At 38.3% G+C, this 23,158-nt stretch overlaps 1 protein-coding gene across 12 annotated transcripts in view; it reads right to left on the bottom strand.

Annotated features, from left to right (window-relative positions):
• MBNL1 (muscleblind like splicing regulator 1) overlaps positions 1 to 23,158 on the bottom strand; it is a 277,326-nt gene that overhangs the window by 216,728 nt on the left and 37,440 nt on the right. The window lies entirely within an intron of this gene.

Genomic DNA, 23,158 nt, shown 5'->3' with positions numbered 1-23,158 from the left:
TAACTGTAGAATGTTGTTCTCCTACCACAAAGTAGCTGTGTATACTAACAACATGCTTGTACGAGAGCGTAGTCATATGCAAGCGATTATCTTTACACCTTTGGGCTTCTTGTTTTAAAATGGCATCTTTTTTTTTTTTTTAAACACAGTTTCCATTGCTTCACCACAAAATGGTGACACCTAGCCAGAAGTAACCACGTGGTTGCATCCGCCCTAATTTGATGACACATGTTGCTATTCAGCAAGAAGAAAGCTCTATAAAAGAAATGACTTGATTGTTAGCCATGAGCGTTAGTGTTTTGTAAGAAATCTATCCAGACAAATGATTTTATCTTCCGTTTTAAGTTAATGTGTTATTAATGTTTTAAAGACTGTTACAGATAATGCACATTTTTCTGATTATTATTAATAAGACCTCAAGGTCATTATCTTTGTATGTAAATGTTTTTAATTCAGCGTTCTAAAGATAGTAGTAAAGTTAATATTATTTATAGGCTCTGAAACTGGAATACTGCATGAGAGGCGGTGCTTCTGTTTGTGTGACTATCGGTTCACTAATAAAAGGACAGTACAGTCAAATTTAAAAGCATTTAAGATTCAAATAGAGCATGCAATTTTTAACAGATTTCCATATTACTCCTATCACTTAATTTGCTTTGTTCTCTTGGTATCCTTTGTTGAAAATATACCTAGGTAAGTTTAGGAGCAACAATGCACTGTGGGGAGCTAGCTGCTGATTGGTGGCTGCACATAAACGTCTCGTCATTGGCTCACCTCATGTGTTCATCTAGTCCTCAGAAGTGCATTGCTGCTCCTTCAACAAAGGATAAGAGAATTAAATAAATCTTCTATAATTTAATTTTTATGCTCTGCCTGATTTGGAGCTTGATGTACCTTTTATTGGAATGGATTATTTGATCTTTGCAGGTGTACTAATGTGTTAATTGTTTGTACTGGCTCTTGTGAAAAGATTGCAAAATATGGCCTAGTTTACAAGTGAAGAGCTATTTTTAGTGCTTTTGCTTGTGGGCAAACACTACTAGAAGTAAACTTTTAAGGCGGGCTAATTAGTGCGCGTATTACAAGTTCAAAGTAAATAGTTGGCACGCTAGCGAAACCAGACACACGCTAACTTCAGCACTTCGGATAACACAGCCCTGTATCTTCTGCGTCCAGTAGACTTCAATGGAGAGTGCTTTTTAAAAAAAATAATAACACTTATCGCCTGCGTGCTAACCTGTCACCGCGTTAGACCTACAGCGATAAACCGAGTAATTCACATTACAGTGTCCTTCACATAAAAGAAAATTTTATTTTTATTTTTAAATATATATTTTTATATATATATATATATCCTATATTATAAAAGGCAAGTGTTTGTCTGAAGCCGTCATGCGCAGTAGAGACAAACACTTGGCCTTAGATCCTCGCACGCGCACCTCGGCACAGCTGACAGCTGACAGATTGTACCTCGCACGCGCACCCTCGCACCCACACACCCACAGTGTACCTCGCACGCGCACCCTCGCACCCACACACCCACAAACTTGCCCGCACGCCACTTAGCCTATCCCCACATACTTAGCCATTAACACTTAGCCATTGTACCTCACACGCGCACACTCGCACCCACAAACTTGCCGGCACGCCACTTAGCCTATCCCCACACACTTAGCCATTAACACACTTACTTGGCCGAACGCGCACGCGCACCCTTGCACACACACACACTTAGCACACATGCGCACGCGCACCCACGCGCACGCAAACATAGCCTCAGCGCGAGCTACCGGCGCGAGTAGTCGCGTGACTAGCAGTTGAAAGCGTTGCGAGGCTTCACAAAACTTAATACAAATGCGCAACGCAGTGATAGAAAGGTCATTTGAAAGGTCCGGACTTATCTATGTGCTACACAGCACATGCAAAACACATATTTTAATTTTAAAAACAAACATTTGCTCTGTACTTAAAAAAAAATTGGGTCTGGACTTATGTAGACAGGGGAGAGAGAGACAGGGGAGAGAGAGAGAGGGGGGAGGAGAGAGAGAGACAGGGGAGAGAGACAGGGGAGAGAGACAGGGGAGAGAGAGAGAGAGAGAGACAGGGGAGTGAGAGAGACGGGAGTGAGAGAGACAGGGGGGAGAGAGTGAGAGAGACAGGGGGGAGAGAGTGAGAGAGACAGGGGGGAGAGAGTGAGAGAGACAGGGGAGAGAGAGTGAGAGAGACAGGGGAGAGAGAGTGAGAGAGACAGGGGAGAGAGAGTGAGAGAGACAGGGGAGAGAGAGTGAGAGAGACAGGGGAGAGAGAGTGAGAGAGACAGGGGAGAGAGAGTGAGAGAGACAGGGGAGAGAGAGAGACGGGGGGGGAGAAAGAGGGGAGAGAGAGATAGGGCAGAGAGAGAATATAAAAATAAAACCACACGGCCCGTGTGAACGGGCTTTAGGACTAGTATATATATAAAAGAGCTAAGAAAGGGAGGGCACTCTCAGGATTTATATACATCAAAGTTAGTTTATTGTTTATAACAACAACGTTATAACAACAACTCACAACGGCGACTGGCAGCCGCACACAACACCACCGGTGGTGTTGTGTGCGGCTGCTAGTCGCCGTTGTGAGTTGTTCATCTGTCTTGATCAAGGCTTCTATGTAAGCCGAAACGTCAACCTATCCTTATGACTTTCTAACGTTGTTGTTATAAACAATAAACTAACTTTGATGTATATAAATCCTGAGAGTGCCCTCCCTTTCCTAGCTCTTATCTACAATCCATTGAGGATTGCACCCAGGTGCTTCATTATTAGTTGAAGCTGGAGTGCTGGAACACGTGTTAATTGGATAATATATATATATATATATATATATATATATATATATATATATATATATATATATATATATATAATACACACACACACATATATTTATAGAAATACATATTATTTATTGAAAAATATTATTAATAAAAATAAATAATAATTATAGAGGTTCTTAAAAATTATAATAAATCATAAAATGTAAGTATATTTTATAAAAAATCATTACTAATTACAAATAATATTTTTTAAATATTTTATATAAAAAATATACATTATTCACTTTAATATAACTCCTCTCGGGTTTAGTGTACATGCATGTGCTCAAAACCCGACAGGAGCAAAAAAATTCTTCATGTGCGCTAAACCAGAAGGTAATTATGAATAATTTAAGTTCCACATAGAAGAAAATGTCCTTTTTATTTTTAATTATGTATGTATTTAGCTTTGATGGATATGTAGAAAACAAATTAGTGTGTGTGTATGTATGTATGTATATGTACGTGTGTGTGTATGTATATATGTGAAGTGTTTATAATTTAATTGAATACTATAGCATATAACCCACTGAAGAACTCCACTACATGATCAGCTTAGAGCGCAAGAAAAAGCATTGTTCAGTGTGTCCCCCCCAACCAAGAAGTCTATTATCTAAGGCAGTCTTCTCTACAGAAACTGTTGCCAGCCAGTTGGCATTATGAAGTTGAAGTAGCCGGGTCATGGCAGTGTAATAACTTTTAATATTATATATTTTTTTATTATTTAGAAATGTATTTAAGCTATCAAAAGCTCAAATTAGTTGCATAATGCAACATAAACTAATTTAATGTTAAAGGGCCACTAAACCCAAAATCTTTCTTTCATTATTCAGATAGAGAATAGAACATTACAATTTACTTCCATAATTTATTTTGCTTCATTTTTTAAATATCCTTATTTGAAGAAAAAGCAATGCACATGGTGAGCCAATCACATGATGCTTCTATGTGCAGCAACCAATCAGCAGCTAGTGAGCATATCTAGATATGCTTTTCATCAAAGAATATCAAGAGAATAAAACAAATTAGATACTATAAGTAAATTAGAAAGATGTTTAAAATTGCATTCTCTTTCTAAATCATAAAAGAAAAAATGTGGGTGGCATGTCCCTTTAACGTCTGCAATTAAGATTGAAAAAATGTAATATCAGCTATACAGCTATATATTGGTTTAACTTTAAGATGGGTGGTCAGTAAAATCATGGGGAGAACACTGTAATGTATTCAGCGCACCTGTTTCCATCTGACATACAGATGTTAGTGTGCCCTAGACTTGCGCATTGGAGAGAGAAAATATAATTTTTGATTTATAATATGAACCCAAAAATAGAAGCGCTATTGATTTTATATATATATATATATATATATATATATATATATATATATATATATATATATACAGTCCAAATAGGTATAGCACTCTCAGTAACACAAATAAATCCAACATGCCCGGGGTGCTTTAAAAGATAGAGTACATGCATCCAAGAGTAAAAAGCACTCACCGGGTCTTGAAGCAAAACAAGGTTTAATATGTGTACCCGGTGAGTGCTTTTTACTCTTTGATGCAGCCCTACTGCATCAAGCCCTACTTAAACATTCAACATTAAATTGTGTTGCTTTTTAGATGTTTAACCTTTTAACGCCATTACGGTGTTGTATTCCATCCAAATTTTTCTGGGCTTTAACGCCGATGGACGGAAAGCCAGTGGCCCATATTTATCAAGCTCCGTATGGAGCTTGAAGGGCCGTGTTTCTAGCGAGTCTTCAGACTCGCCAGAAACAGCAGTTATGAAGCAGCGATCACAAAGACCGCTGCTCCATAACCTGTCCGCCTGCTCTGAGCAGGCGGACAAACATCGCCGGAAATCAACCCGATCGAGTACAATCGGGTTGATTGACACCCCCCTGCTGGCGGCCTATTGGCCGCGAGTCTGCAGGGGACGGGGAATATGGCTAGCGTATTGCGAGGTCTGGCGGACCTGATCCGCAGTGTCGGATATGGTCCGCCAGTCCTTGATAAATAGAGCCCAGTAGCTTTCCTGAAGCCACTGGCGCTTCCCTGATGGGATCACGGTCTGGAGGGTGCCTAGCATCATAGGGACGCCCCCCTGAGGCAATCCCATCATTGAAATCTCATGATCACTTGCATGGACGCGAGATTTCCAATTGTTTACATCAGAACAGTTGTTCCGAAGCAGACACTTTAACCCCGGCATAATCTGTTCTTTTAAAGACAAAAAACAATGCTTTTTGTTTATGAATCACTACTTTAGATCTTATATTACAACATTATTTTATCAATTCAAGCAACCTTCCACAACTAATGAAAAACATAATTCTCAACATTATCTTTTTGAATAACGGTATCTCTTTCAAGGGCAAATCCTGCTGGGATGCCAACTTTAATGGGAAAGCCACCCAATACCAAAGCTGTGATAACATCTTTTTTTTTCCTAATTAAAAACAAAGGGAAAACAATGTTGCTCTAGTATTGTAGACAATGTAGTAGAAAAATAAGAATATTTACCACAATGGGAACCATTTTATATTAACCAAAACAGAGACAAACAATGTAACTTTCTTCAAGAGTAGCCTCGTTGGTCACTTGAAATGTTTTTTTGTTACATAAATACAAAATAACAGATGTCTTGTATGTATGATAACAATTATTAAAAGAAAAATAGCTTTGGTTGTCCAGCAATTAAATTTCACCCTTTGAAGGTTGTTACCAAATAAACTACTGCATTTAACTGTAGTAGATTTGAAAATGCACTGTGTAGAAAAAAAGCATTTATAATTGTTTAGTCTTTTAATCACCACCCCACCCCCAGCCATCTCTACAGGAAGTATATTCTTTTTTTAGGCAGTACAGCCAATCAGAGCAATTAGATTTCACAATAAACATATGTGCACACACACACACATATACACAATGGTGACGATTTATCATCAGTCTATCCGACATGATTGGCTCAGCGGATCATGTCTGACAGACATCGATGAATGCCGACAGCATTTGCTGTTGACATTTATCATTGCACAAGCAGTTCTTGTGAACTGCTTGTGCAATGCCACCCCCTGCAGATTCGCAGGGGGCGTCAATCAGCCCGATCATATAGGATCAGCGGATTGATGTCTGCAACCTCAGAGCAGGCGGACCAGTTAAGGTGCAGCAGTCTTAAGACCGCTGCTTCTTAACTGCTGTTTCCGGTCCTTGATAATTTGGCCCCAATGACTACTTAGCTGCTACTAACATCTACTTTTGCAAAGCAGTTTTGCAGAGTTTACCATCACTTTTTTTGTATGTATGTATATATGTATATGTATGTATAGATACACACAGTATATGTATGTGTTTATGTAATAAAAGGTCTAAACTACCCTAGAAAATGCTTCATTTCTATTTTTATGATACTGGGTTAAAGCTTGCATGGTTTGTTAGCTGCTCCAGTTAGGTCCACTGAATAAGAGATGTCATTTATGAGATGCATTAAAGAAAACCATGTCACTTGACTCTAAGGGGCATATTTAACAATGTGCGAGCGGACATAATACGAAGTAGCGTATAAAGTCCGCTTCACATCGATAAATGCTGACAGCATGCGCTGTCTGCATTTATCATTGCATCAGCAGTTCTTGTGAACTGCTTGTGCAATGCTGCCCCCGCTAGCAAGGGGTGTCAATCAACCTGATCGTTTTGGATCGGGTTGATTATTGTCTGCCGCCTCAGAGCAGGCGGACAAGTTATGGAGCAGTGGTCTTTAGAAACAAGGGGCCTCTAGCTCCATACGGGGCTTGATAAATATGCCCCTAAAGCTCTGTAACAATTTTAAGGGAGTTTTCTGCATTTGATGATAAAGAATTATGCAGTCTATTATAGTACTCTCAGAATGCAAGTTTTTTACTTTGTATGTTGTATTATACTTACAGAATATACAAATACAATATATATTCTATTTACTAAAACTTCACAAAAACATTCACTCAAACAATCTGAAGACCTTTCCATACAATTTAAGTGCAATCAATCCATATTGTTTAATTGCTGTTAAAGGGACATGAAACCCAAAATATTTCTATCATGATTCAGATAGAACATATGGTTTAAATAAAAAAAAAATTACTTCTATTATCATTTTTTTTTCACTCTTAGAAGCATATTTATCAATGTGCGAGCAGACATGATACAAGGTAGCGTATCATTTTCCGCTGCACATCGATAAATGAAGGCAGCATCCGCAATGTCGCCCTCTGCAGATTCACGGCCAATTGGCCGCAAGCTGGTGGTGTCAATCAACCCGATCGTATTTGATCGGGTTGATTTCTTTCCTGAAGGCTCGCCGGAAACAAGGGGAATCAAGCTTCATACGGAGCTTGATAATTATGCCCCTTAGTATCCTTTATTGAAGGAGCAGCAATGCAATACTGGTATCAAGCCCCAAGGCAGAACATGCTGTGATCGGAGATATCGCAGAAAATGCAGCCCTGCCCTACATCAAGCTGTTCTCTTCAAACAATGCCATGCTCTGGCTGCACTGTGTAAGTTTTCTTTAACGCAGTGCAGCCAGAGTGAATTGCTGTTTAAAGAGAACAGTCAAATACAGAACAGCACTGCACAGTGGCAGCGTATTAACTGAGGTTTGGTTCTCAGAGGTTTTTTTCAACCCCGCCCCTAGCCCTTTCCCAGTCTGCAAAGCTGTGATTTCTGAATATTGTTCTTATGAGCAATCCACCTATAAATACATTTCTACCTTATAATTATGTGATGTTAGCCCAAAGGTAACATAAACAAATTTATTAAATATATATTTGAAAAAATGAACATTTATTTTTTTTCTCTGTAGCAAATTTGCAATGCAATTTTCAGCTGCTGCAGTATATTATAAAACTTTAAAAATTGCTTTATGCTCCAGATAATCTATGCATTGCAATTGAGCTGGTGCTTTAATGTAACTGCTTAATTTAAAAATTAATTTAATTTTAAAATGAACTGCAGAAAATATTTCAATAAAAAAAATTCAAAGTTCTGCCTCTGGGTTTCATATCTCTTTAAATTCTACTGGGAGCATTAATGATGTATGTTTTATGTTTTATATTATTAGTTCCAAATAAATCCCATTAAAAACAACTTTTATCTAAACACAAAAATATATGTATGAACAGCAAATATAAAACAAATTAAAATATGTATGAAATGGATATAAATAATAGAAAGATAGAGCATAATAGCTTGTACTCTTACACAATCCAAACCTCTAAATGCACTGCCAATTTAAAAACAATCAATATATTTATGAAAAGGATATAAATAATACAAGTTACGCAAAACAAAACTATAAAAATAAAACATAATACAATGCTTTTGCACAAGCCAAAATGCACTATCACCACACAAAACAAAAAACTTGTCCAACTGCACCTTTTTGTCAATACAAATGATGCAACACAGCCCTAAAATCCAATGCACATGTTTCAACTAAAGGAATCTGCTCATTAATTACACCTGAGGAAGTAGCGTAACTCTGGAACTATTTGTGTGTAGGAGCTCAGAGTCTGGCCAGACACCGCTGTATTGTAGCTGCTTCCACTTGATATTCTTGGATTTATTAAGCGAAAGAACTCAAGTTTTTAGAAGATTGTTTTTAGTTGTTTATGTATATTTGTGCTTTTTTAGTACATAAAGAGTAAATATTTTATATTTTTTGTAGGATTTTTTTCCCCCTCTTAAATATTCATTTTGATTGCACCAATTCCATTTCCAGCGCTATCCCCCCCCCCCCCACACACACACACACACACTTCTTTAACCCACTAACGGAATTCCAAAGAAAGAAAAATAATGTAAGACATCCTACATGTTCCAAGGAGATTTAATTTCATGATAGTTCTGTGTTCTCCCCAGGACCATTTTAGGGCCAGATTACAAGTGGATTGCAAAAAATCAATTTCCTGAAAGCGATATTTGCACTCCACTGAGTAATACCAGCGCACGCTAATGTGCGCTGGTATTACAAGTTGACAGCAATGTGAACGCGAGCTCACGTTCACATTGCTGGGAAGCATTGGGCTCACAAGAGCGCACTTCCATAGGCTTCAATGGGAGCCTTGTTCTGATGCCGTTAAGAGACGGCACAGAACCTAAGTGCAGCAAAGGGGGTAAGTTGCGCAGTGATGGCAGCAATATTAAATATACAGTTTATGTATATGCTTAAATACATATATATTTATGTGTTGTGTATATACGGTTCCCATAGACTGCAATGTAAAGGCACTTTTTTTTAGTGCCGTTTTTTTGTAACACCCGCCAACATTACCCCCAAAGCACACCATGCTGTATTTTGTGGCCATGTAGGGAACATTTATAAAATTAACCAGAGATCTGATCTTGTAATGGCTGGTTATTTATTGCGCACCCTCAAATTTGCCTGTTTGCGGGCAAGTGATAAATTAGCACTCCACTTGTAAACTAGCCCTTAGAGGGCACACCACTCAGCTGATTTTTCTGACCACCCTGCTAAATTTTAAGCCAATATGAAGCGAAAATTAGTTAGTATTAAACTTTTTTCAACTGTTGTTGCACAATTGATCCTTAAATTAATTTATGTTGAATTATGCAATTAATTTGTGGTTTGGATAGCTAAGGTAACATTTATAAATAACAGAAAATGTTATAGTATTGCAAAATATTACATTGCCCCGGCCCCACCGGCTAGTTATACACAGAACATACCTTTTAAGGGTCTCTTATGAATTTCTATTTTCCATAGAAGTTTACTAGGCTATCTCAATTTTTCTAAAAATAGTTTGTGTATGGGAAAAAAAGGAAAAACATTTTATGGTGTTTACTCGTCATGAAATACAAGCTGGACATTGTTTACCTGACTAACCAGTAATTGCAGTGTGTCAGTACAATTTTAAACAGTACATATTTATACAATTTTAGCAAATTGCAAGTTCTATCTTTCTCTTTTTTTCCAGTAGTTCTCACATTTTTCTCTATACACTGAGAAATATATATTGTCGTAACTGAGTTTCTTCCTCCCCCGCCATCCGCTTTACTTGTTCTGCTTTCTCACTATACTATTTCCTATTGTGATGAAATTAATTTGTATGATTATTTTTTGGTCTGGGCTCATAAAAATGCTTTAAAAATACAATACTTAATATACATTTATACAGAAATGCAAAACACACGGTAATACATATACTGTCTGCAATTCCATTTCTGGAGCCTTTATGGCCTCACTGGACTTTCCAATCAGTACGCACTTTAAATCAACTTTTCATGGACAGCATATTTTCCTCCAGGACAGATTAGACACAACCAATAAAAATACTTCACAACTACCAGTGTCAAAAACCACCAAACATATACGAAGCAAAACTATAACAAGCACCATCTCATAATAATATAACAGGGAGTTTGCATGATCAGTTAACCCTATAGGGTACTTGTAAATTATCACCCTGGGTTTTTGATACCCATCCAACATACACCATTTTACCAGACAAATACTGGCTAAATCATTAAATAACCCACATACTAATAAATGCCTTAATAAGACACTCTTTCACCGGTGCAAATGGTTTATGACCTATTTATTTATTTTTTTGTATTCTTTACGATTGGAAAGCTCTTGACACACTCCATTAAATGATTAGGATTTCTCTCAATAAAGATGCATTGACCAACCACTTACTAGGCATTTTAAAGAAGCCATAGAAGCTACACATACCATCTCTAACACCCTGCCCAGGCTAAACATACAGAACATATTCCAGTATAGTATGTTTCTTGCTATTGGTAGAAATATTTAAATCCCATTTCATTACCACAATTGGTTTCTATAAGTTTTCATGTCCTGTGAATAATCTTTAATGTTAGTGACGGTAAAGCTCATGTCTAACATTTAGTTCACCCAACAAATATGTTTTGACATTTTTTCCATGTTTAAATAACTACAGAAGAGACTGTTAATTCTATGCAGATAAAAATTCCAATTGATTAATAAAACCATTTGGCTAAGAGTAATTAATTACCTAGTGTAAAAAGTAGCTTAGTACATTTTATCAGTGAGAGATGATCTCGGATTGTCTTCTGTGCAAAACTACCTCATGGTTTTCTATTTCTGACTAGTCCTGCCTCCATATTAAAATCTGGTGGCAGTCCAATGCTTCCCTGTTTTACTGAAAAGTATTGTTTTGTATAAAATACACATGGTAAAAAAAACACTGTGTATAATAACATAAAAAGGGGGTGCTCACTAAAAAGTATAACAATTGACAAATTTTTAAACCAACAATCAAAATAATAAAAAGTGATAATATAGATCAAATAATCAAATATGTGTGATATATATATATATAGAGAGAGAGCAATTAGTGTATGAGACACATTAATTAAAATAAAAGATAAAAATAAATATAAAAAAATAAAAAATAATAATAAAAAAATATATTAGATATAACCATAAATAACGTCCACAACCAGCACGGATATGATGTGAACAAAATGAATGTACAGCCCAAATAGGAAAAATACCCAGGGATCCTCAGTCCCAAAAGATGCTGAAACGGAATACAAGAGACAAAATGGCGGCGCTTCATAGGGTGAGTATGATCATATAGAGTTGGAAATTTGAATTGAAGACAAGTGCCAACTCACATGTTAACAGGCACCACCAGTGGTGCGTGTGGCACGAGCTGGGGCACACCGGTCCCCCCAGCAAGACAATCACTGGCAGTAGCAATCAGGGTGAATAGGACAGCGTGTGGGTTGAGCGATACCGACAAAAGGAGCCAAACAGCGTCAGTGCATTCTTAGGATCCCCAGTAAGGTAATCAGCTCAGAATACAGCTGAGAGCACAGATTGTTAGCAAAGAGGTAGAATTCACAGCAAGTGTGGGCTCAAAAATTGTGACTAGATGCGCCCAAAAAGTGCAAGGTTGTACACAAAAGGTACACAGAGAGAGCTATTACTCCTATTGAACAAATATTACCCTCCCCCTGCTATAATCGTTACAATAGATTGAGACAGAGAGAAACCTTCTGGATCTATAAGTTACAAGCCCTGAGCACAGAGGGTCTCAATATAAATATGGATCTAGATGTGTTTGATTAACATTTTAAAATTTGATACCGTACAATTTTATGTCTGAGATTGTGTGGTATTGATATGATCTCACAGCTTTGAATTTTTTTCACTTCATCTGCATTTCTCCTATCTTTGACATTATATTTTTTAATTCCTACCAGAATTTTTTATCACTCACATTCACATACTTTCACATAAAAAATGTTTCCATATGCATCAGAACACATTGGTCTTTTATATACAGCTCATATATTTTTCTTTATCCAATAGGACACATATATTTCACTAACACTCCCCCACCATTAAATTAATATTATCACTCATTTACTATATACATTTTTATCAACCACTTACATCACTCTCAATATTCACATTTCATATATTCACGAACAAGATTCACCACTATTTCAGGTTCACAAACACTCATTTAAATCCTAGTGCTCCTTAGATATTAACACGCCGACGATCTTACCCGTACATATCACGTATTACACACATCTAGATTTCATATTTATCTTAATTCCTGTTTACCTTAGATATTAACACGCTAATCAACACTCCTACCCTCACATATCACGTATTATACACGTTCAGATTTCGCCTTAATTTTTATTCCAGTTTCTCTTCTTTTTTTGAACTCCTTTTTTCATCAGTTCGATTAGCTTACACACACCCCTTATCACAATAATAATACTTCCACAAAAACATACTATTTATCTAATGGGATTATCTAGAGGTAATATTTTGTTCTGCTTTTTGTTCTATTTCATTAGCTGTGCGATCGTATCAAATCATATGATATGATATATGAACATTGTTTTTTATGTATCATTTTCTTTTTCCTTGAATTATTGGTCTTTTTATATGATTTTTTTTCATTCAAAAGAGCTTTATTAAAGACCAACAAAACAGATTATCACAGCATATGTTACATAATGTTTTGGTGTTACATCTTGTAAAACTGGAGAACAATTTTCTGTCTAATTCAATGTCCTTCTATTCAGTCTCTGAAATATACAACCTCTTTTGTGCAAAGACTCCAATCATTGGTGTAAGAACAAAATCCTTACTGAATTCTCTTTGTCTCCATGTGCTGGATCCTTTGCCTTTTTGTTCCATTTTCCTATTTTCATTTTACTTTTTTAGTGGTCAAATATTCTTATACAAACATAATCAAACTTAGTATACCGTTTTAACAAATGAAGATAAATTTATCTTCAAGACATTAGCAACTATTCCTGTTGGAAGCCTAAATTCCAGAATATCGATAAATATATATATATAAAATGAGGGAGGGGGGTGTGGTTTGCATCCGAGGGGGTGTGCTCATTGGCAGAGTGGGTAATGTTTAAGCAATTGGGGTCCTATTCTAGTGTTTTCTCACATATTCGTTCCACAGCTGTAACATCGCTTCATACAGATCAATTTGTGATGTCCGCAAGTAGTAGTATCTTTCTAGCTGTAGTGTTAGTGTCATTTTGTTTCTCCATTCAGGGACTGTGGGGATTAGAGTGGATTTCCAGTTTATCGGAATGAGGCTGCTAGCACACGCCAGCATCAGGGCCAAGAGGGCCTTTTTGGGTTTGTTCAGGATTTTAATTGTAATATGAAAGAGGAGTCTCTAGGACTCAAGGTATTTCAATTTCTAGAATATTGTTCATTTCTGACCAGATTGTTGTCCAGTAGTTTGCAACCAATTGACAGTCCCACCATAAATGATTCAGTGAGCCTTCTGCACGCAGCCTCTCCAGCATTTACCTGAGGAGGCAGGGTATACCACCTACCCAGTACCCAGGGTATACCACCTACTCAGTAGCTTAAAGTGTGACTCTTGGGTACGTGCAGAGACTGATACACACTTTCCCATCCTAAACATCCATCACCACTCTCATTCTGTGAAGGTGGTGTCTAATTCCTTGTGTCACTGCTTAGTATAGGATGGGAGGGTATCTTCTGATGGTATCAGTAGTGTCTTATATATTGTGGAAATTGTGTGTCTTGGTGTGTGAGACATAATATAGAGAGTCTCAAATGGTGTGGCGGGTCTAAGGAAGTGCTGTAGGTACTTGTGAGAGCAGAGGTAATGTCTGACCTGGGAGTAGGTGAACCAAGAATCTAAGAGGGAAGGATATTCAATTTGGAGGTTGATTGCCGTTTTCAGTTTCCCTGAATCTAATAGTTTATATACACAGTTTGTTGGGAAGCATGGTGTTTCTACCCCTGGTTTGGAACATATTGGGAGTTCATGGTTTCCAAAAATCATAGACAGCGGAGATTATGGGGCAGATATGTGGGAGCTAGTGTTTAACACTTTGTCCTATTCTGCAAAGAACTCCTCTAGCAGTGGGAAATTTTATATATTACCGGGTCTGTGTTTCTATTTATATGGTTTTTATATGACTATCATCGATTCTTATGATATTTGCTAATGTTGTCATTCCTATACTATGTATTATGGGATTTTACCAAATTGTGATTGAGACAGTTCCTGTGATTAAACTGTTAGACTGAGAATCCAACTAGTAGGTATCGCGTTACAATTTCACCTGTTACCTTGATTGGTGGGCGTAACTTACTTTGTTGTGGATGTATACCTGTGTTTCAGAGTTCATTGTTAGTCTGATGAAATGGTGGTTAATCCACTGAGAAACGAGTTGCTTTTTAAATAAATTGTTTTATTTTGGAACTGTAGCTCTCACAGTGTACCTTTGAGTACAACCTTGCACTTTTTTGGCCCATCTAGTCACAATTTTTGAGTCCACACTTGCTGTTCTCCTAATCTGGGAATTCAACCTCTTTGCTAACTGCCTGTGCTCTCAGCTGTATTCTGAGCGGATTACCTTACTGGGGATCCTAAGAACGCGCTGACGCTGTTTGGCTCCTTTTGTCGGCATCGCTGAACCCACACGCTGTCCTATTCAGCCCAATTGCTACTGTCAGTGATTGTCTTGCTGGGCAGAACGGTGTGCCCCAGCTCGCACCACACGAACCACTGGTGGTGCCTGTTAACACGTGAGTTGCCACTTGTCTTCACTTCAAATTTCCAACTCTGTATGAACATTCTCACCCTATGAAACGCCTCCATTGTCTCTCTTGTATTCCCTGTTTTACTGCATATTTATCAATGATTGATATTAATATGGGAGCTATTGGCAGAGCATAATGTAGTAAGTGGATTATTTAATCATTGTCATTAATATTTCATTTTTTACATAAAAAAGACTGTATTTTAAGATAAAAATATTATGAATGCAGATATATGTACCTATTCACTATTTCAATATAAGTTGTTTTTCAGTTGATGTGGTAGATTCACAAAGCAGCAGATGCTGCAATCTACCCCCGAAGTTAAGAAGCAGCAGTCGTAAGACCGCTGCTCCTTAACTCATCCGCCACCTTTGAGGTGGCGGACAGCAATCATCCCGATCAGATACGATCCAAATGATTGACCCCCATGCTAGCGGTCGATTGGCCGTGAATGTGCAGGGGGCAGCATTGCTTGTGCAATGTTAAATGCCAACAGCGAATCATGTCCGCCCGCCGCTTGATAATTCAGCTCCATTGAGTGAGTGATACTCAAGTATGTTATCCACTCATATATATCCTATTAGATTCAGTATTTGTTCAAACAACTTTAACTTTTTCCAATAAAAATATTTTAGCATGTTTAAATGTGTTCTTTTATATACATTGCACAATTTTGTGTGTTTAATCTCCCTTTAAGCCATTGAGTTAAATAGAATTTCTTTGTTAATCCTAGAGACTATTAAAATAATTGGACTATATGACTCCTGATGATTTTGTTAGGTACTGCTGGAAGCTAAAACACATTATGTTCTAGTAAATTAGAAGAGACCCTCCCCCTTAATCCTATTTCACAAAGTGTTTGTTAAAATGTTACTTTTAGAAAATCTTTACTTTCTTTGGAGTGTACTTGACTACATCTACAAAATGATACTTTTTGTTTTACAGTATGTTTTCCTGTGAATATTTGCAACATAGTATTTGCTTCACATGTGCTGCCATCATGCATGTGTTTGCATTTTATGCAATTTATCAGATTACATTACTATGTGATAATGTCATTACTACATGCATAGACAAGGATGCAGGGAACTTAGACCATTACTCCTATTAAATTTGTTGCACTCTGATTTGTTTATATGTAGTTCCATATGAGTATTATAATTAGTTCTCCTGTCACCTCTCATGTTTTAAAAATGTTGGTTCTGTACATGGCTAACAAATGGGTTTAATGTGGTTCACTGTGTCTGCCAGGAATGAGTTAATGGCTAACAGCTCAGTTTCAAGAAATATATTTGGTGAAAATGTTATAAAATTGGTGCGGGTGGATGAGTGAGGGGGGAGGGGGCTTATTTCTATTTGCCTAAAACAGCACAAAACATCCTAAACATGCACTGAATAGCATGTTACTGTTATCAGGCAATGTATAACAATAATAATAATAATAATAATAATACAAGCTATTCACCACCACACCAATAATCTCTCTAATTTTAGCAGACTATAAAACGATATAGATCACCCAAGGAAAGGAGGGATTAATTTAGCTATAGCTTTAGATAAAAAGTACTGTAACTATATTTATATGCTGCACAAGTAATATAAGTTCTGCATAATATAAAGATCAATAAGCAACTCATGCTTGAGACAGAATATAATTGATTATCTGATGTAAAAATGGAATCCTCTAACAACACATTATTTTAACTAATGACTTTGCTAATAAATGATAATTAAAATGAATTGTAGAATAGAATATTACAGCATTAGGAATTGAAGCACACATTACTAGGATATTAAAAAGGGGCATTAAACACAATCTTAAACCCACTATAAAATGTTTAATTAAAGTGATGGTAAATTAAATAGTTCTTCAACTTACCTATAGAACCTTTGTAACATTGACAACTATAACGTTATATCTTTTTTTTTTTTTTAAATCAGTATTTATATATTCAAAAATATTTATTTCCTCTGGATTATGGTTATTCCCTTCTCCCCCTTCTGTTTCCATTGCTGCAGTGTTGTGACGTATAGAGCAGTCCCATACTTTAGCAGCTAATGCACGCTCATGTGAATTAGACAACCTGCGCATGTATAACCACTCCTATGTAAAGAGTGAATGAGATTCATTTTTTTACTTAGAGAGCTGGAGAACGGAGGACTGGACTGCTCTTCCTTGCATCTGGCAATAAACCAGGTCCAGATTTTCTGTATACTATATGTCAAGGGGACTCTCATTAGACCTAGTGTGCATGTGTAAGGTTAACATCTTATACCATTGTTCATCTTGGTCATATTGTACATATGTATGTAACCAGGGCAAGCTCGCTCATTAGAAATAGCGAGCCGTGTGGCAACTGTTCAGATTGGGTGACAGCACAAAATGTCACCTGTGGAAAATAAAAACAGCCCAGCAAGGGGGGATGGTGGGGGAATGAAATGCAAGTAATATATAATGAGAAAAAAAAAAGTTTTAGAAGCATTACACATAAAAAAATACAACATTTCACATATTAATCTATTAACATTTAAAGGGATATGAAACCCCCAAAAAAGTATTTTGTAATTCAGACAGAGCATACAATCTAAAAAAAGTTTCCAACTTACTTATATTATCAAATTAGTTTAGTTCCCTTTGTATTCTTTGTTGAAGAGATACTTATGTAGGTCGCTAGAGCACTACATGGCAGGAAATAGTGCTGTTATTACATTTATTTAATGAAAACAAATGTAAATGTTTCATGAATTTTCAGTGTTTGTTTAGTTTAAAACAAAATGAATACCAAATAGTGCAGCCAATGAATTTTTGGGCAAAGAAATTTCCTCAAATATTAGTTTAGAAAGATTCTGATGAACCAAATTTTACATACATTACATACATAAACACACACACACACACATACATGTATCATGCACGTCAAAATATACTCTTTTAGATAAAAGAAAGAACTATTATTTAATATCCCATTAAATTTAAGCACTACATTGTCTTGGGCCCATAATACCATATATTAGGAATCTGCTTATTACATTCAAGTTGTTGAAACAATAAGGCCTAGATTTGGAGTTTGGCGGTAGCCGTGAAAACCAGCGTTAGAGGCTCCTAACGCTGGTTTTAGGCTACCGCCGGTATTTGGAGTCATTCAAAAAATGGTCTAACTCTCACTTTTCAGCCGCGACTTTTCCATACCGCAGATCCCCTTACGTCAATTGCGTATCCTATCTTTTCAATGGGATCTTTCTAACTCCGGTATTTAGAGTCGTGTCTGAAGCGAGCGTTAGAAATCTAACGACAAAACTCCAGCCGCAGAAAAAAGTCAGTAGTTAAGAGCTTTCTGGGCTAACGCCGGTTCATAAAGCTCTTAACTACTGTGCCCTAAAGTACACTACCACCCATAAACTTCCTATGTACCCCTAAACCGAGGTCCCCCCACATCGCCGACACTCGATTAAATTTTTTTAACCCCTAATCTGCCGACCGCCACCTACGTTATACTTACGTACCCCTAATCTGCTGCCCCTAACACCGCCGACCCCTATATTATATTTATTAACCCCTAACCTGCCCCCCACAACGTCGCAGCCAGCTACCTACAATAATTAACCCCTAATCTGCCGACCGCAAAGCGCCGCCACCTACATTATACTTATGTACCCCTAATCTGCTGCCCCTAACACCGCCGACCCCTATATTATATTTATTAACCCCTAATCTGCCCCCCTCAACGTCGCCTCCACCTGCCTACACTTATTAACCCCTAATCTGCCGAGCGGACTGCACCGCTATTATTATAAAGTTATTAACCCCTAATCCGCCTCACTAACCCTATAATAAATAGTATTAACCCCTAATCTGCCCTCCCTAACATCGCCGACACCTAACTTCAAACATTAACCCCTAATCTGCCGACTGGAGCTCACCGCTATTCAAATAAATGTATTAACCCCTAAAGCTAAGTCTAACCCTAACACTAACACCCCCCTAAATTAAATATAATTTTAATCTAACGAAATTAATTAACTCTTATTAAATAAATTATTCCTATTTAAAGCTAAATACTTACCTGTAAAATAAATCCTAATATAGCTACAATATAAATTATAATTATATTATAGCTATTTTAGGATTTATATTTATTTTACAGGTAACTTTGTATTTATTTTAACCAGGTACAATAGCTATTAAATAGTAGAACTATTTAATAGCTAAAATAGTTAAAATAATTACAAATTTACCGCCATAATAAATAATGTCTTGGGTTCTTCTGTAGGAGATAGCTTTAAGCACTATCAATTTAAGAAACATAAAGGGACATGAAACTCAATTTTTTTCTTTTATGATTCAGGTAGAGTTTACAGTTTTAAATAAATTTTAAATTTACAGTACTTATATTATCAAAGTTGCTTCATTCATATGGTATCCTTGTTTTGAAGGAGCAGCAATGCACTACTGAGAGCCAGCTAAACATCCAATGAGCCAATGACAACAGGCATATGTGTGCAGCAACCAATCAGCAGCTAGCCCCCATTCATGATTTGCTGAGTTTACCAAAGGTATGTTGTTTTTTTTGTTTGCTTTTTTAAAAAGGATATTAAAGGGCCAGTAAACCTAAAAAATAATGTTATATAATTCTGCACATAGTGCAGAATTATATAACATTATATTAGCATTAGCTTTATGCAGCCTAATATTCCCTGTGAATATTTATAAAAAACAGAATTTATGTTTACCTGATAAATTTCTTTCTCCAACGGTGTGTCCGGTCCACGGCGTCATCCTTACTTGTGGGATATTCTCTTCCCCAACAGGAAATGGCAAAGAGCCCAGCAAAGCTGGTCACATGATCCCTCCTAGGCTCCGCCTACCCCAGTCATTCGACCGACGTTAAGGAGGAATATTTGCATAGGAGAAACCATATGGTACCGTGGTGACTGTAGTTAAAGAAAATAAAATATCAGACCTGATTAAAAAAACCAGGGCGGGCCGTGGACCGGACACACCGTTGGAGAAAGAAATTTATCAGGTAAACATAAATTCTGTTTTCTCCAACATAGGTGTGTCCGGTCCACGGCGTCATCCTTACTTGTGGGAACCAATACCAAAGCTTTAGGACACGGATGAAGGGAGGGAGCAAATCAGGTCACCTAAATGGAAGGCACCACGGCTTGCAAAACCTTTCTCCCAAAAATAGCCTCAGAAGAAGCAAAAGTATCAAACTTGTAAAATTTGGTAAAAGTGTGCAGTGAAGACCAAGTCGCTGCCCTACATATCTGATCAACAGAAGCCTCGTTCTTGAAGGCCCATGTGGAAGCCACAGCCCTAGTGGAATGAGCTGTGATTCTTTCGGGAGGCTGCCGTCCGGCAGTCTCGTAAGCCAATCTGATGATGCTTTTAATCCAAAAAGAGAGAGAGGTAGAAGTTGCTTTTTGACCTCTCCTTTTACCTGAATAAACAACAAACAAGGAAGATGTTTGTCTAAAATCCTTTGTAGCATCTAAATAGAATTTTAGAGCGCGAACAACATCCAAATTGTGCAACAAACGTTCCTTCTTTGAAACTGGCTTTGGACACAGAGAAGGTACGATAATCTCCTGGTTAATGTTTTTGTTAGAAACAACTTTTGGAAGAAAACCAGGTTTAGTACGTAAAACCACCTTATCTGCATGGAACACCAGATAAGGAGGAGAACACTGCAGAGCAGATAATTCTGAGACTCTTCTAGCAGAAGAAATCGCAACTAAAAACAAAACTTTCCAAGATAATAACTTAATATCAACGGAATGTAAGGGTTCAAACGGAACCCCCTGAAGAACTGAAAGAACTAAATTGAGACTCCAAGGAGGAGTCAAAGGTTTGTAAACAGGCTTGATTCTAACCAGAGCCTGAACAAAGGCTTGAACATCTGGCACAGCTGCCAGCTTTTTGTGAAGTAATACCGACAAGGCAGAAATCTGTCCCTTCAGGGAACTAGCAGATAATCCTTTGTCCAATCCTTCTTGAAGGAAGGATAGAATCCTAGGAATCTTAACCTTGTCCCAAGGGAATCCTTTAGATTCACACCAACAGATATATTTTTTCCAAATTTTGTGGTAAATCTTTCTAGTCACAGGCTTTCTGGCCTGAACAAGAGTATCGATAACAGAATCTGAGAATCCTCGCTTCGATAAAATCAAGCGTTCAATCTCCAAGCAGTCAGCTGGAGTGAAACCAGATTCGGATGTTCGAACGGACCCTGAACCAGAAGGTCTCGTCTCAAAGGTAGCTTCCAAGGTGGAGCCGATGACATATTCACCAGATCTGCATACCAAGTCCTGCGTGGCCACGCAGGAGCTATCAAGATCACCGACGCCCTCTCCTGCTTGATCCTGGCTATCAGCCTGGGGATGAGAGGAAATGGCGGGAACACATAAGCTAGTTTGAAGGTCCAAGGTGCTACTAGTGCATCCACTAGAGCCGCCTTGGGATCCCTGGATCTGGCCCCGTAGCAAGGAACTTTGAAGTTCTGACGAGAGGCCATCAGATCCATGTCTGGAATGCCCCACAGGTGAGTGACTTGGGCAAAGATTTCCGGATGGAGTTCCCACTCCCCCGGATGCAATGTCTGCCGACTCAGAAAATCCGCTTCCCAATTTTCCACTCCTGGGATGTGGATAGCAGACAGGTGGCAGGAGTGAGACTCCGCCCAAAGAATAATTTTGGTTACTTCTTCCATCGCTAGGGAACTTCTTGTTCCCCCCTGATGGTTGATGTACGCAACAGTCGTCATGTTGTCTGATTGAAACCGTATGAACCTGGTCCTCGCAAGCTGGGGCCAGGCCTGGAGAGCATTGAATATCGCTCTCAGTTCCAGAATATTTATCGGTAGAAGAGATTCTTCCCGAGACCAAAGACCCTGAGCTTTCAGGGATCCCCAGACCGCGCCCCAGCCTATCAGACTGGCGTCGGTCGTGACAATGACCCACTCTGGTCTGTGGAACATCATCCCTTGAGACAGATTGTCCAGGGACAGCCACCAACGGAGTGAGTCTCTGGTCCTCTGATTTACTTGTATCTTCGGAGACAAGTCTGTATAGTCCCCATTCCACTGACTGAGCATGCACAGTTGTAATGGTCTTAGATGAATGCGCGCAAAAGGAACTATGTCCATCGCCGCCACCATCAAACCGATCACTTCCATGCACTGAGCTATGGAAGGAAGAGGAACGGAATGAAGTATCCGACAAGAGTCCAGAAGCTTTGTTTTTCTGGCCTCTGTTAGAAAGATCCTCATTTCTAAGGAGTCTATAATTGTTCCCAAGAAGGGAACCCTTGTTGACGGGGATAGAGAACTCTTTTCCACGTTCACTTTCCAGCCGTGAGATCTGAGAAAGGCCAGGACAATGTCCGTGTGAGCCTTTGCTTGAGGAAGGGACGACGCTTGAATCAGAATGTCGTCCAGGTAAGGTACTACTGCAATGCCCCTTGGTCTTAGCACCGCTAGAAGGGACCCTAGTACCTTTGTGAAAATCCTTGGAGCAGTGGCTAATCCGAAAGGAAGCGCCACGAACTGGTAATGTTTGTCCAGGAATGCAAACCTTAGGAACCGATGATGTTCCTTGTGGATAGGAATATGTAGATACGCATCCTTTAAATCCACCGTGGTCATGAATTGACCTTCCTGGATGGAAGGAAGGATAGTTCGAATGGTTTCCATCTTGAACGATGGGACCTTGAGAAATTTGTTTAAGATCTTGAGATCTAGGATTGGTCTGAACGTTCCCTCTTTTTTGGGAACTATGAACAGATTGGAGTAGAACCCCATCCCTTGTTCTCTTAATGGAACAGGATGAATCACTCCCATTTTTAACAGGTCTTCTACACAATGTAAGAACGCCTGTCTTTTTATGTGGTCTGAAGACAACTGCGACCTGTGGAACCTCCCCCTTGGGGGAAGTCCCTTGAATTCCAGAAGATAACCCTGGGAGACTATTTCTAGCGCCCAAGGATCCAGAACATCTCTTGCCCAAGCCTGAGCGAAGAGAGAGAGTCTGCCCCCCACCAGATCCGGTCCCGGATCGGGGGCCAATATTTCATGCTGTCTTGGTAGCAGTGGCAGGTTTCTTGGCCTGCTTTCCCTTGTTCCAGCCTTGCATTGGTCTCCAAGCTGGCTTGGCCTGAGAAGTATTACCCTCTTGCTTAGAG

This window comes from Bombina bombina, chromosome 4, assembly GCF_027579735.1.
Source record: "Bombina bombina isolate aBomBom1 chromosome 4, aBomBom1.pri, whole genome shotgun sequence".
NCBI lineage: Eukaryota > Metazoa > Chordata > Amphibia > Anura > Bombinatoridae > Bombina > Bombina bombina.
The sequence above is the reverse complement of the archived record's forward strand: the minus strand, read 5'-3'. Positions and strand labels throughout refer to the sequence as shown.